General features: G+C 44.5%; 1 protein-coding gene across 1 annotated transcript in view; it reads right to left on the reverse strand.

The window, feature by feature from the left end:
• LOC126456943 (uncharacterized) overlaps positions 1-13,687 on the reverse strand; it is a 39,794-nt gene that overhangs the window by 13,063 nt on the left and 13,044 nt on the right. The gene's annotated exons all lie outside the window — the stretch shown is intronic.

A 13,687-nucleotide genomic window follows, 5' to 3' on the forward strand; every position in this document is an offset into this window, starting at 1 on the left:
GTCTAACACCAGTTTTTATTTCTAAAGGCTGAGATACTTCTCTCATAAATTTGACTTTAGATACTGTACCTGTTAGTGTTTCACGAATTATGTTTGCTAGTTTTGACTTAAGTTTAAATTTTTATTCATTACAGAATTGCAAACGCTTCTAGAAGCGAGTGGATTACCATCAATTCCCTGGGATATAACGAGTGTTTTTGCGTCCGCCGTACTTTCTCGTCGTATACTTGTCGGCGCTTTGTGCCTGTACCGCTCAAGAGTCAAGTTGCTTAGCGCGCTGATAGCCTCGTGCTGCTCCAATGTCCGCTTCTTCTTAGCTGATCAAATATTGGATAGCGGCATCTAACTCGTCACACAAATATTTCACTTCCTATCGCTAAGAAACGATCTCCCAACTTGCTTAATAACTTAAGCTGAAAATTTACTATTGAATATTTAACCTTTCACGACAACAATTTAACTGTCAATATTTACGGAACAAAATGACATACTGTTACAGTTCTTGTACGGAGGAGGGGAGGGGGGGGGGGAGGTTATTTTATGTGTTGAAAGTGACCCCCATTAGCAGCCAAACAACGTCGATGCCGCTGAGCTGTGGACCGAACTACAGTTGTCAGTGCTGCCAATGTGACAACCGCAAAGAACGTCTCTGTGGTTTCTCGTATCTCGTTCAGTGTAGCTGGCTTCTGCTGATAAACTTCATTTTTCAAGGTTCCCCATAGGTAGAAGTCAAGAGATGTAAGGTGTAAGTACCGCGTTGGGTACTCAACAGCTCCTCTTCGACCTATCTATTGTCCAGGTAGATTTTCATCAAATGGTTCAATTGGCTCTAAGCACTATGGGACTTAACATCTGAGGTCATCAGTCCCCTAGACTTAGAACTACTTAAACCTAACTAACCTAAGGACGTCACACACATCTATGCCCGAGGCAGGATTCGAGCCTGCGACCGCAGCGGTCGCGCGGTTCCAGACTGTAGCGCCTAGGACCGCTCGGCCACCTCGGCCGGCGCAGATTTTCATCCAAGTAGGCTCTAACACCTCCATGGTAATAAGGCAGAGCATCATCTTGTAGACAGAAACTTTCATTTCCAAACATCTCTCCGATGGCAGGTAAAAACGAAGTCTGCAGCATATTAAGATATACCTCACCAGTTACATACCTTCAAAGAAGAACGGGGCAATCAAACGGCATGACGAGAGACCACACCACACATTGACACCCAGTAGATTAACATGTTTATCCACATGAACTGGGGAATTTTCAGGAGCCCAGTACACGCCGATGTGGCGGTTTACAGTACCGTTCAGTTAGAACTGCGCTTCGTCAGACCAGAAAACCATCCATGCAAAACGTTCATCTTCGCCAAGCATGCCTTCAAACCATTCGCAGTACTCCATCCTTCGATCCGAAATGTCCTCTTTCATAGCGTGCAGCATTTTGGAATGTACGCTTTCCACTTTGCAGCCTCCAGAATTCGTCGTACGCTTGATCGGCATACCCCGCTTTTCACGTGCACCCTGCTTCACACATTTCTGAGGTGACCTAGCAAAATGTTGCAACACAGCAGCGCTTCTGGACTTGTTGGCGTTTTTGGTCAGCCAGACCTTTCCCTATGCACATCCTGAACAGTTCCGTCGGCTTCAAATTTATCCCTAATACGATAAATTGTTGTATGTGTTGGTGGCTGAATTCCGTACACGTTACACCATTGCCGTTGTACTTCCACCGTGTTTTCGCACTTACACTACCACTTCAATACGGACCTGCGTTGCCCAAACGACAATCTTACATCATTCACTGCTGCACTGTCATCTGCTATATAATGCATGCCAAGATCTGTTGAGAAAACAATCGACATGTTACATCTACATCTACATCCATACTGCGCAAGCCACTTGACGGTGTGTGGCGGAGGGTACCTTGAGTACCTCTATCGGTTCTCCCCTCTATTCCAGTCTCGTATTGTTCGTGGAAAGAAAGATTGTCGATATGCCTCTGTGACTCTAATTTCTCTGATTTTACCCTCATGATCTCTTCGCGAAATATACGTAGGAGGGGGCAATATACTGCTTGACTCCTCGGTGAAGGTATGTTCTCGAAACTTCAAAAAAAAGCCCGTACCGATCTACTGAGCGTCTCTCTTGCAGAGTGTTCCACTGGAGTTTATCTATCATCTCCGTAACGTTTTCGCGATTACTATATGATCCTGTAACAAAGCGCGCTGCTCTCCGTTGGATCTTCTCTATCTCTTCTAGCAACCCTATTTGGTACAGATCCCACAGTGGTAAGCAGTACTCCAGCAGTAGGCGAACAAGTGTACTGTAATCTACTTCCTTTGTTTTCGGACTGCATTTCCTTAGGATTCTTCCAATGAATCTCAGTCTGGCATCTGCTTTACCGACTATTAATTTTATATGGTCATTCCATTTTAAATCACTCCTAATCCCTACTCCCAGATAATTTATGGAATTAACTGCTTCCAGTTGCTGACCTGCTGTATTGTAGCTAAATGATAAATGATCTTTCTTTCTATGTATTCGCAGCATATTACACTTGTCTACATTGAGATTCAATTGTCATTCCCTGCACCATGCGTCAATTCGTTGCAGATCCTCCTGCATCTCAGTACAATTTTCCATTGTTACTACCTCTCGATATACTACAGCATCATCCGCAAAAAGCCTCAGTGAACTTCCGATGTTATCCACAAGGTCATTTATATATAATGTGAATAGCAACGATCCTACCACACCCCCCTGTGGCACACCTGAAATCACTCTTACTTCGGAAGACTTTTCTTCATTGAGAATGACATGATGCGTTCTGTTATCTAGGAACTCTTCAATCCAATCACACAATTGGTCTGATAATTCATAAGCTCTTACTTTGTTCATTAAACGGCTGTGGGGAACTGTATCAAACTGAAACGTCCCCTTAGAAAAATTATAAATGACCGTGCTTAAACTGAAACACAATATTTTTAGCGCAACGCAATCTGACTTTCATAATTCTTACAAAAGAATGGCTCTGACTAACAATAATCTATACCTTTCATGAATCACCTACCTCACAAAAATCTTCGTTACTCGAACTACTGTAATACAGCGTGCGCCAGTACTGCCAGCTGAATAAAAGATTCTAACTACTGAAGGCACTAACTACTGATAGGCATAGTTAGCAAATGAAAGATTTTGATAGAGAACAAACAATGTCTTTACCTTGATAGTGAACATATCAGTTCATGATATCCAGTATTACAAATTTACTCTTTCTGGCGGACACAAGTCCAGATCGTCCGCTCTTAAAATTCTACCATCTCTCTCCTCATATCCACCACTGCTGGCGGCTCACCTCCAACTGCGCAACGCTATGCGCTGTTCACATCCAACTGCCCACCACTACAATAGCGAATATTTCAACAATGCCAACCAGCCACAGACTGCACGCTGCACAGTCAGTGATTTTCATACAGAGCGCTACGTGGTGTTACCAACATAAAAACCTAAACAGCCTACTTACAAAACGCCTTGCGGAAGGCAAACCGAGCGAGGTGGCGCAGTGGTTAGCACACTGGACTCGCATTCGGGAGGACGACGGTTCAACCCCGTCTCCGGCCATCCTGATTTAGGTTTTCCGTGATTTCCCTAAATCGTTTCAGGCAAATGCCGGGATGGTTCCTTTGAAAGGGCACGGCCGATTTCCTACCCAATCCTTCCCTAACCCGAGCTTGCGCTCCGTCTCTAATGACCTCATTGTCGACGGGACGTTAAACACTAACCACCACCACCATCACCACCGCGGAAGGCAAGAAAAACAGCATCTACCTGAGAACCTGTGTCTATGGCCCTCTGAGTCTTGTGGACGAATAGCGCGAGCTGAGTTTCACACGATCGTCTTTTTCGAAACCCAAGCTGATTCCTACAGAGTAGATTTCTAGTCTCCAGAAAAGTGATTATACTCGAACATAATACGTGTTCCAAAATTCTACAACTGATAGATGTTAGAGATATAGGTCTATAGTTCTGCACATTTGTTCGACGTTCCTTCTTGAAAACGGGTATAACCTGTGCCCTTTTCCAATCTTTTGGAACGCTACGCTCTTCTAGAGACCTACACTACACCGCTGCACGAAGGGGGTCAAGTTCCTTCGCGTACTCTGAGTAAAATCGTACTGGTATCCCATCAGGTCCAGAGGCCTTTCCTCTTTTGAGCGATTTTAATTGTTTTCTATCTCTCTGTCATCTATTTCGATATCTACCATTTTGTCATCTGTGCGACAATCTAGAGAAGGAACTACAGTGCAGTCTTCCTCTGTGAAACAGCTTTGAAAAAGACATTTTGTATTTCGGCCTTTAGTCTGTCATCCTCTATTTCAGTACCATTTTGGTCACAGAGTGCCTGGACATTTTAATTTTGATCAACCTACCGCTTTGACATAAGACCAAAATTTCTTAGGATTTTCTGCCAAGTCAGTACATAGAACTTCACTTTCGAATTCATTGAACGCCTCTCGCATAGCCCTCCTCACACTACATTTTGCTTCGTGTAATTTTTGTTTGTCTGCAAGGCTTTGGCTATGTTTATGTTTGCTGTGAAGTTCCCTTTGCTTCCGTAGCAGTTTTCTAACTCGGTTGTTGTATCACGGTGGCTCTTTTCCATCTCTTACGATCTTGCATCTAATGCATATTGTACAATGGTTTTGAACTTTGTCCACTGATCCTCAACACTGTACTTGAGATAAAACTTTTGTATTGAGCCGTCAAGGACTCTGAAATCTGCTTTTTGTCTCTTTTGCTAAACAGAAAAATCTTCCTACCTTTTTTAATATTTCTATTTACGGCTAAAATCACCGATGCTTAACCGCTTTATGATCGCTGATACCGTTGTTGTGCGTTGTTTTAAATAGTTCGGGTCTGTTTGTCACCAGAAGGTCTAATATGTTATCGCCACGAGTCGGTTCTCTGCTTAACTGCTGAAGGTAGTTTTCAGATAATGCACTTAAAAAAGTTTCACTGGATTCTTTGTCCCTGCCACCCGTTTTAAACGTTTGAGTCTCCCAGTCGATATATGGTAAATTAAAATCTCCACCCAAAACTATAACATGGCCGGGAAATATACTCAAAATATTTTCCAGATTTTCCTTCAGGTGTTCTGCCACAACAGCTGCTGAGCCAGGGGGCCTATAGAGACATCCAATTACCATGTTTGAGCCTGCTTAACTGTGACCTTCGTCCAAATTATTTCACATTTCGGATCTCCGTCGATTTCCTTTGATACTATTGCACTTCTTATCGCTATAGACACGCCTCCCCCTTCACTGTCTGGTTTCAGCCAACTTTCCGTCCCAAGTACTATGCGGGCATTGTGACCGTTTATTAATGAGAGCAGTTCTGGGACCTTTCTATAGACGCTCCTGCAGTTTACTATTACCACATTAATATTGTCATTCCCTGTTTCGTCTCAGGAAGCGTCTTGTCGGGCCTAGGGAGGGAATTCTCTAACCTAAAAAACCCACATGTGCACTCCACACGTTCTCCGCTATCCTTGTAGCCGCTTCCTGCGTGTAGTGCACGCTTGACCTATTCAGGGGGACCCTACATTTATCCGCCCAATAGCGGAGGTCGAGAAATTTGAACCCAGATCTCCGCAGACTCGTCTGAGCTTCTGGTTTAAACCTTCCACTCGGCTCCAAACCAGAGGAGCGCGATCGGTTCTGGGAACGACTCTACAAATAATTTGCTCAGATTCCACTCCGAAAGCGAGGCTTTCCGTCTTCACCAACTCCACCAACCGCCTGTATGAACTGAGGATAACCTCTGAACCCAGACGGCAGGAGTTATTGGTGGCGACATGAGCAACAATTTGCAGTCGGGTGCAACCAGTGCTCTCTATCGCCGCCGGCAGGACTTCCTCCACATCTCGGATGAGACCCCCGGCAAGCAGACAGAGTGAACACTGGCCTTCTTCCCCGACCTTTCCGCTATTTCCCTAAGGGGCTCCATCAACCGTTAACATTGGAGTTCCCAATCACTAATAAACCCCTCCCTCGTGTGCCTGCTCGGACCTTGCTGAAGGAGCGGCCACATGTCCACTCAGACAGAGCGGGCGATGCCACACGGCCAGCCTCCACATTTACCCTCCGCCTCGTGCGACGCGAACGCCTTTGAACCCGCCACTCCCCTTGGGGAGAGGGTGGCCCAACCGCGCCCGGAACCTGCGAAGATGTCTCGGCAGCAGGGACCGTGGGTGAAGCATGTAACACCTGGGGTGTACCATGCGACGCACCAGACTCCCCACTGCCGCTACACTCCGAAGCAGCAGCCTGAAAACGGCTAACCGCGGCCATCAGCACATTAAGCTGTTCGCGAACAGTGGCCAGCTTCTCCTGCGTCCGTACACAGCAGTCACACATCCTATCCATCATAAGAAATCAACAGTTTACTGTAGAGTTAAGTAATCAACTTTTAACTAGACTGCTAATTCACTAAAGCTGATAGCTGACTAAACTGTGGTTACTAGTCACTTCTTGTTGGAAACAATGAAAATAAGCACTAACTGTCTCTGCATTGTATTCAAAACAAAGACGAAATCTATGGAACACTATTACTAGTACTCGAAAATTAAAGCTTTCTAAAAACAAAAACACACGGAAAAGAAGTGACAAGTAAGAAAAACGCAGTTAATACTTAAATTTACGTAACTTGCTTCACAAGAGATGTGGAGCAGACGGCGGTTACGACGACACTGAAAATTGCAACGGTACGCCACTTTGTTCCAAAGATATTAATTATCAAGGAGTGTCTACATATTTCCGGAACCCTCTGTGTAACTGACATTTTTAGGGAGACAGTCTCAGTAATGTTGTATAGTATTATTGCGCAGTGTTATCGACCGATCGACCGCGTAGTGACCGCTTAAGGCAAGCTCGGAGAGTTAGCTGCCCGCTGTAATAAAAAAAAACTGAGGAAATAGATTAACTCTGAATTTGATGAGATGTCATGGGACGTCCGCCCCGCAAAAATACAATGAAGAAAACGGCACAAGACACCCATTGGGGCGCCAAGGAGAGACGGCGCCACAGGTGCATGGTTTCTTTACAAGATGTATCATATTACTAACGGCCTCTTGGGTCGTGTAGCTTGATAGTGCTTCCATCAGCATTGTACTCAATAGGCTTCCAGAAGAATTGGAAAAAAAGTGTGATAAACCCCAGGTAATCAAATTTAATGCGGAGATTTACTTGTGGCACGTTCCGTCTTTTCTGCACAGGAGTTCCTCACAATAGTTTACAGCTTTTCTCTATAGTATGTTATTTATTGGAATATTCTCTTCAATTTTTGTCGTCTTTATTAATTCATTTTTTCACAGATTTTGTTATATGTAGATTACATACTGACTACTTCCATGACGAAGTACACTATGTGATCAAAAGTACACGGACACCTGACTGAAAATGACTTACAAGTTCGTGGCGTCTCCCATCGGTAATGCTCGAATTCAATATGGTGTTGGCCCACCCTTAGCCTTGATGACAGCTTCCACTCTCGCAGGCATACGTTCAGTCAGGTGCTGGAAGGTTTCTTGGGGAATGGCAGCCCATTCTTCACGGAGTGCTGCACTGAGGAGAGATATCCATGTCAGTCTGGGAGGCCTGGCAAGAAGTCGGCGTTCCAAAACATCCCAAAGGTGTTCTGTAGGATTCAGGTCAGGACTCTGTGCAGGCCAGCCCATTACAGGGATGTTGTTGTCGTGTGACCACTAGGCCACAGGCCGTGTATTATGAATACGTGCTCGATCGTGTTGAAAGATGCAATCGCCATCCCCGAATTCCTCTTCAACAGTGGGAAGCAAGAAAGTGCTTAAAACATTAATGTAGGCCTGTGCTGTGATAGTGCTACGCAAAACAACAAGGGGTCCAAGTCCCCTCCATGAAAAACACAACCACACCATAACACCACCGCCTCCGAATTTTACTGTTGGTACTACATACGCTGGCAGATGACGTTCACTGGGCATTCGCCATACCCTCACCCTGCCATTGGACCATCACATTGTGTACCGTGACTCGTCACTCCACACAACGTTTTTCAACTGTTCAATCGTCCAATTTTTATGCTCCTTACACCAAGCAAGGCGTCGTTTGGCATTAAGCGGCGTGATGTGTAGATTATGAGCAGCCGCTCGACCATGAAAACCAAGTTTTCTCACCTCCCGTCTAACTGTCATAGTACTTGCAATTGATCCTGGTGCAGTTTGGAATTCCTGTGTGATGGTCTGCATAGATGTCTGCCTATTACAAAATGGTTCAAATGGCTCTAAGCACTACGGGACTTAACATCTGAGGTCATCAGTCCCTTAGACTTAGAACTACTTAAACCTAACTAACCTAAGGACATCACACACATCCATGCCCGAGGCAGCATTCGAATCTGCAACCGTAGCAGCAGCGCGGTTCCGGACTGAAGCGCCTAGAACCGCTCGGCCACAGCGGCTGGCCTGTCTGCCTATTACACATTACGACCCTCTTCAACTGTCGGCGGTTTCTGTCAGTCAACAGACGAGGTCGGCCTGTACGCTCTTGTGCTGTACGTGTTCCTTCACGTTTCCACTTCACTATCACATCGGAAACAGTGGTCCTTAGGGATGTTTACGAGTGTGGAAATCTCGCATACAGACGTATGACACAAGTGACACCCAATCACTTGACCACGTTCGAAGTCCGTGGGTTCCGTGGAGCGCCCCATTCTGCGGCAGCCTCTTGGGGCACCAAGTTGAGAGGGGCACCAGAGGCACACAAGTCCAAACTTTATATACGAGGACTAAGGAAATCTGTCAAAGGTGAAAGTATCTGACGTTAAACGCAAAAATATTCACCAATTTCACTACTCTAATCGTCCTGGACAGAATAAGTGTATTTGTTCGATGCGTCCCGCCTCACCCCCCATGAACCATGGACCTTGCCGTTGGTGGCGAGACTTGCATGCCTCAGCGATACAGATAGCCGTGCCGTAGGTGCAACCACAACGGAGGGGTCTCTGTTGAGAGGCAGGACAAACGTATGGTTCCTGAAGAGGGGCAGCGGCCTTGTCAGTAGTTGCAGAGCAATGACTGACTGATCTGGCGTTGTAACATCAACGAAAACTGCCTTGCTGGCTGATACTTTGAATGGCTGAAAGCAAGGGGGAACTGCAGCCGTAATTTTTCCCGAGGGCATGCAGCATGCAGCTTCACTGTATGGTTAAATGATGATGGCGTCCTCTTGGATAACATATGCCTGAGGTAAAACAGTCCTCCATTCGGCTCTCTGGGGGGAAGGGGGCGACTACTCAGGAGGACGTTGTTATCAGGAGAAAAAAAGACTGGCGTTCTACGGATCGGAGCGTGGAATGTCAGATCCCCTAATCGGGTAGGTAGGTTAGAAAATTTAAAAAGGGAAGTGGATAGGTTAAAGTTAGATACAGCCGGAATTAGTGAAATTCGGTGGCAAAAGGAACAAGACTTCTGGTCAGGTGAATACATGTTTAAAAATACAAAATCAAAAATAGCTAATGCAGGTGTAGATTTAATAATGAATAAAAATAGAAACGAAAATAAGTTACTACGAACAACAAAGTGAACACATTATTGTAGCCGAGATAGACATGAAGCCCACGCCTACCACAGTAGTACAAGTTTATGTGCCAACTAGCTCCGCAGATGGTGAAGAGAAAGAAGAAATGTATGATACGTTAAAAGAAATTATTCAGACAGTTAAGGGAGACGAAAATTTAATAGTCATAGGGGACTGCAAGGGAAGAAAAGGAGAAATAGTAGGTGAATATAGACTGGGAGAAAGGACTGAAAGAGAAGGCCGCCTGGTAGCATTTTGCACAGAGCATAACATAGTCAAAGCTAATACTTGATTTAAGAATCACGAAAGACGGTTGTATACGTGGAGACACTGGAAGGTTTCAGATAGATTTTGTAATGGTAACACAGCAATTTAGGAAATATGTTTTAAACTGTAAGACATTTCCACAGGGCAGATGTGGTATCTGACCACAATCTATTGATTATGAACTGCAGATTAAAACTGAAGAAACTGCAAAAAGGTAAGTATTTAAGGAGACGGGACCTGGATGGACTGAAAGAACCAGACGTCATAGAGAGTTTCAGAGAGCGCATTAGGGACGGTTGACAAGAATAGGGGAAAGAAATACAGTAGAACAAGAATTGGTAGTTTGGAGAGATGAAATAGCGAAGGGAGCAGAGGATCGAGTAGGTAAAAAGTAGAAATCCTTGGGTAAGAAAAGAGTTAGTGAATTTAATTAATGAAAGGAGAAAATATAAAAATGAGGTAAATGAAGCAGGCGAAAATGTATACAAACGTCTCAAATGTGTGTGTGTGAATTCCTAATGGACCAAACTGCTGAGGTCATCGATCCCTAGACTTACACAAACTTAAACTAACTTATGCTAACAACAACACACACACACACACACACACACACACACACACACACACACACACACACACACCTGTGCCCGAGGGAGGACTCGAAACTCCGGCGGGACTGTCCGCGCAGTCCGTAACATGGCTTCTCAAATCGCGCGGCCACTCAGCTCGGCACAAACTTCTCAAGAATGAGATCGACAGGAAGTGCCCAAAATGGCTAAGTAGGAATGGCTAGAGGACATATATAAGGATGCAGCAGCATGTATCACTAGGGGTAACATAGATACTGCCCACGGGAAAATTAAACAGACCTTTGGAGAAAAGAGAACCAGCGGTATGAATATCGAGAGCTCAGCTAGAAAACCAGTCCTAAGCAAGGAAGGGATGCAGAAAGTTGGAAGGAGTATACAGGGGCGATGTACTTGAGAGCAATATTGAGGAAATACAAGAGGACGCAGATGGAGATAAAATGGGAGATATGATACGGCGCGAAGAATTTGACAGAGCACTGAAAGACCTATGACGAAACAAGGTCCCGGAGTACACAACATTCCGTTAGAACTACTGATAGCTTTGGGAGAGCCAGCCATGACAAAACTCTTCCCTCTGGTGAGCAAGATGTATGAAACAGGCGAAATACCCCCAGACTTCAAAAATAATATAATGATACCAATCCCAAAGAAAGCAAGTGTTGACAGGAGTGAAAATTACCGAACTATCAGTGTAATATGTCACGGTTGCAAAATGCTAACCCGAATTCTCTACAGATGAATGGAATAATTGGTAAAAGCCGATCTCAGGGAAGATCAGTTTGGATTCCATAGAAATGTTGGAACACGCGAAACAGTACTGATCCTACGACGTATCTTAGAAGATAGGTTAAGGAAAGACAAACCTACGTTTCTAGCATTTTTAGACTTAGAGCAAGCTTATGACAATGTTGAGTGGAATACTCTCTTTCAAATTCTGATGGTTGTAGGGGTAAAATACAGGGAACGAAAGGCTATTTACAATTTGTACATAAACCAGATGGCAGTTATAAGAGTCGAGGGGCATGAAATGGAAGCAGTAGTTGAGCAGGGAGTGAGACAGGATTGAAGCCTATCCCCGATGTTATTCAATCTGAATAATGAGCAAGAAGTAAAGGAAACAAAAGAAAAATTTGGAGTAGAAATTAAAATCCATGGAGAGGAAATAAAAACTTTGAGATCCGCCGACGACATTTTAATTCCGTCAGAGACAAGAAAGGACCTGGAAGAGTAGTTAAACGGAATGGACAGTGTCTTGAAAGGAGGATATAAAATGAACATCAACAAAAGCAAAATAAAGATAATGGAATGTAGTCGAATTAAGTCAGGTGATGCTGAGGGAACTAGATTAGGAAACGAGACACTTAAAGTAGTCAGGATCTGCTATTTGGGAAGCAAAATAACTGATGATGGTCGAAGCAGAGAGATATAAAATGTAGACCGGCAAATAGTAAGGAAAGCGTTTCTGAAAAAGAGAAATTTGATAACATCGAATATAGATTTAAGTGTCATGAAGCCGTTTCTGAACGTATTTGTATGGAGTGTAGCCATGAATAGAAGTGAAACATGGACGATAAATGGTTTACACAACAATAGAATAGAAGTTTTCGAAATGTGGTTCTACAGAAGAATGCTGTAGATTAGATGAGTAGGTCACGTAACTAATGAGGAGGTACTGATTAGAATTGAGGACAAGAGAAATTTATGGCACTACTTGACTAAAAGAAGGAATCGCTTTGCAGGACACGTTATGATGCATAAAGGGATCACCAATTTAGTATTGGAGGGAAGCGTGGAGGGTAAAAATCGTAGAGGGAGACCAAGAGATGAATACACAAAGCAGATTCAGAAGGATGTAGGCTGCAGAAGAGACTTGCACAGGATAGATTAGCATGGAGAGCTGCATCAAACCAGTCTCTGGACTGAAGATCACAACAACAATAAACTGTTCGATTAAGTCACCATCTGGAGAGGGTGGACAAAAATATGGAAACACTGCGAAATATCCATTCTTCAACATAAATGCAGATGCTAGCCAAGCCTGTAAGCTGCACTGTTGTATTTGACCGTCAACGGCGCCTTTGCAATGTCCTCGATACGTTACAAAAGTAGGACATGGTCACAACAGTGTTCTGTGTATGCAGTATGTCGGAGCTAAGTCAATTCGAACGGGATAAATTGTTGGTGCTCGTATGTCGCATGCTTCTGTAACCAAGGCAGCGGAAGTGTTGGTTTTTCAGGAGGCACCACATCCAAGCTTTGTACTGCGTACAGGGAAAGCGGAAAAAACATCATCAGCCAAGTCACAAAGCGGACGAAAGTGTGTGCTGAGTGATCGTGATGGACGATCGTTGAAGAGAACAGCGACGAAAAATAAACGGACGACAGCTGCAAAACTCACTGCAGAACAGAATGTCGCACTCGTAAACCCCGTGAGCATCAAAGCAACACGAAGAGAGCTCCATAAGAAGGCTGGAATTCCAAAACGACTTATCAGTGATGCAAAAGTCCATAACAGGAAAATGAGGTGCCGAAACCATAAAATCTGGACTATGGAGCACAGGAAGAAGGTCATGGGATAGCGATATGCACATATACATATGAAGGTCGTATCGCTTACACAAGGCATAAAAGGGCATTGCGTTGTACTCACGTGATTCATGTGAAAAGGTTTCCGACGTGCTTACGGGCGTATTAACAGACTTTGAATGCGAAATTCAATATTCTGCGATCCACAGTGTCAAGAGTGTGCCGAGAATATCGAATTTCAGTCATTACCTCTCGCCACAGACAATGTAGTGGCCGAATGGCTTCACTTAACGACCGAGAGCAGCGGCTTTTGCGTCGAGTTATCAGTGTAAACTGCCAAGCTTTTTTATAGGGTGGAGCCCCTCCACGCCCACACCGGCATGATGACCAACACAAAAGGTCCACGGCCACCTCTGCATAGCGATTAGTGTTCACTAAGTGAGGCCTCCGCAGGATATGGGTACTGCAATGTTTGCGTACAGCTGCTTATGATTAACCATTAACACGCGAACATCTGGAGATTGACTGGATCGAAAATTGAACGAAGGGCAGCGGTTTGAAGAGCAGAGGAAAGAAAAGTGCCAAGGCAAGGGCCGAGGGAAAAAACCTCTGCGATAGTTGTGTCGGGTAGCAAGAGCAGTAGCAAATTGCCGCCCGCAGTGGCCCAGCGGTTCTGGGTGCATCAGTCTGG

Source organism: Schistocerca serialis, chromosome 2 (assembly GCF_023864345.2).
Source record: "Schistocerca serialis cubense isolate TAMUIC-IGC-003099 chromosome 2, iqSchSeri2.2, whole genome shotgun sequence".
Taxonomy (NCBI): domain Eukaryota; kingdom Metazoa; phylum Arthropoda; class Insecta; order Orthoptera; family Acrididae; genus Schistocerca; species Schistocerca serialis.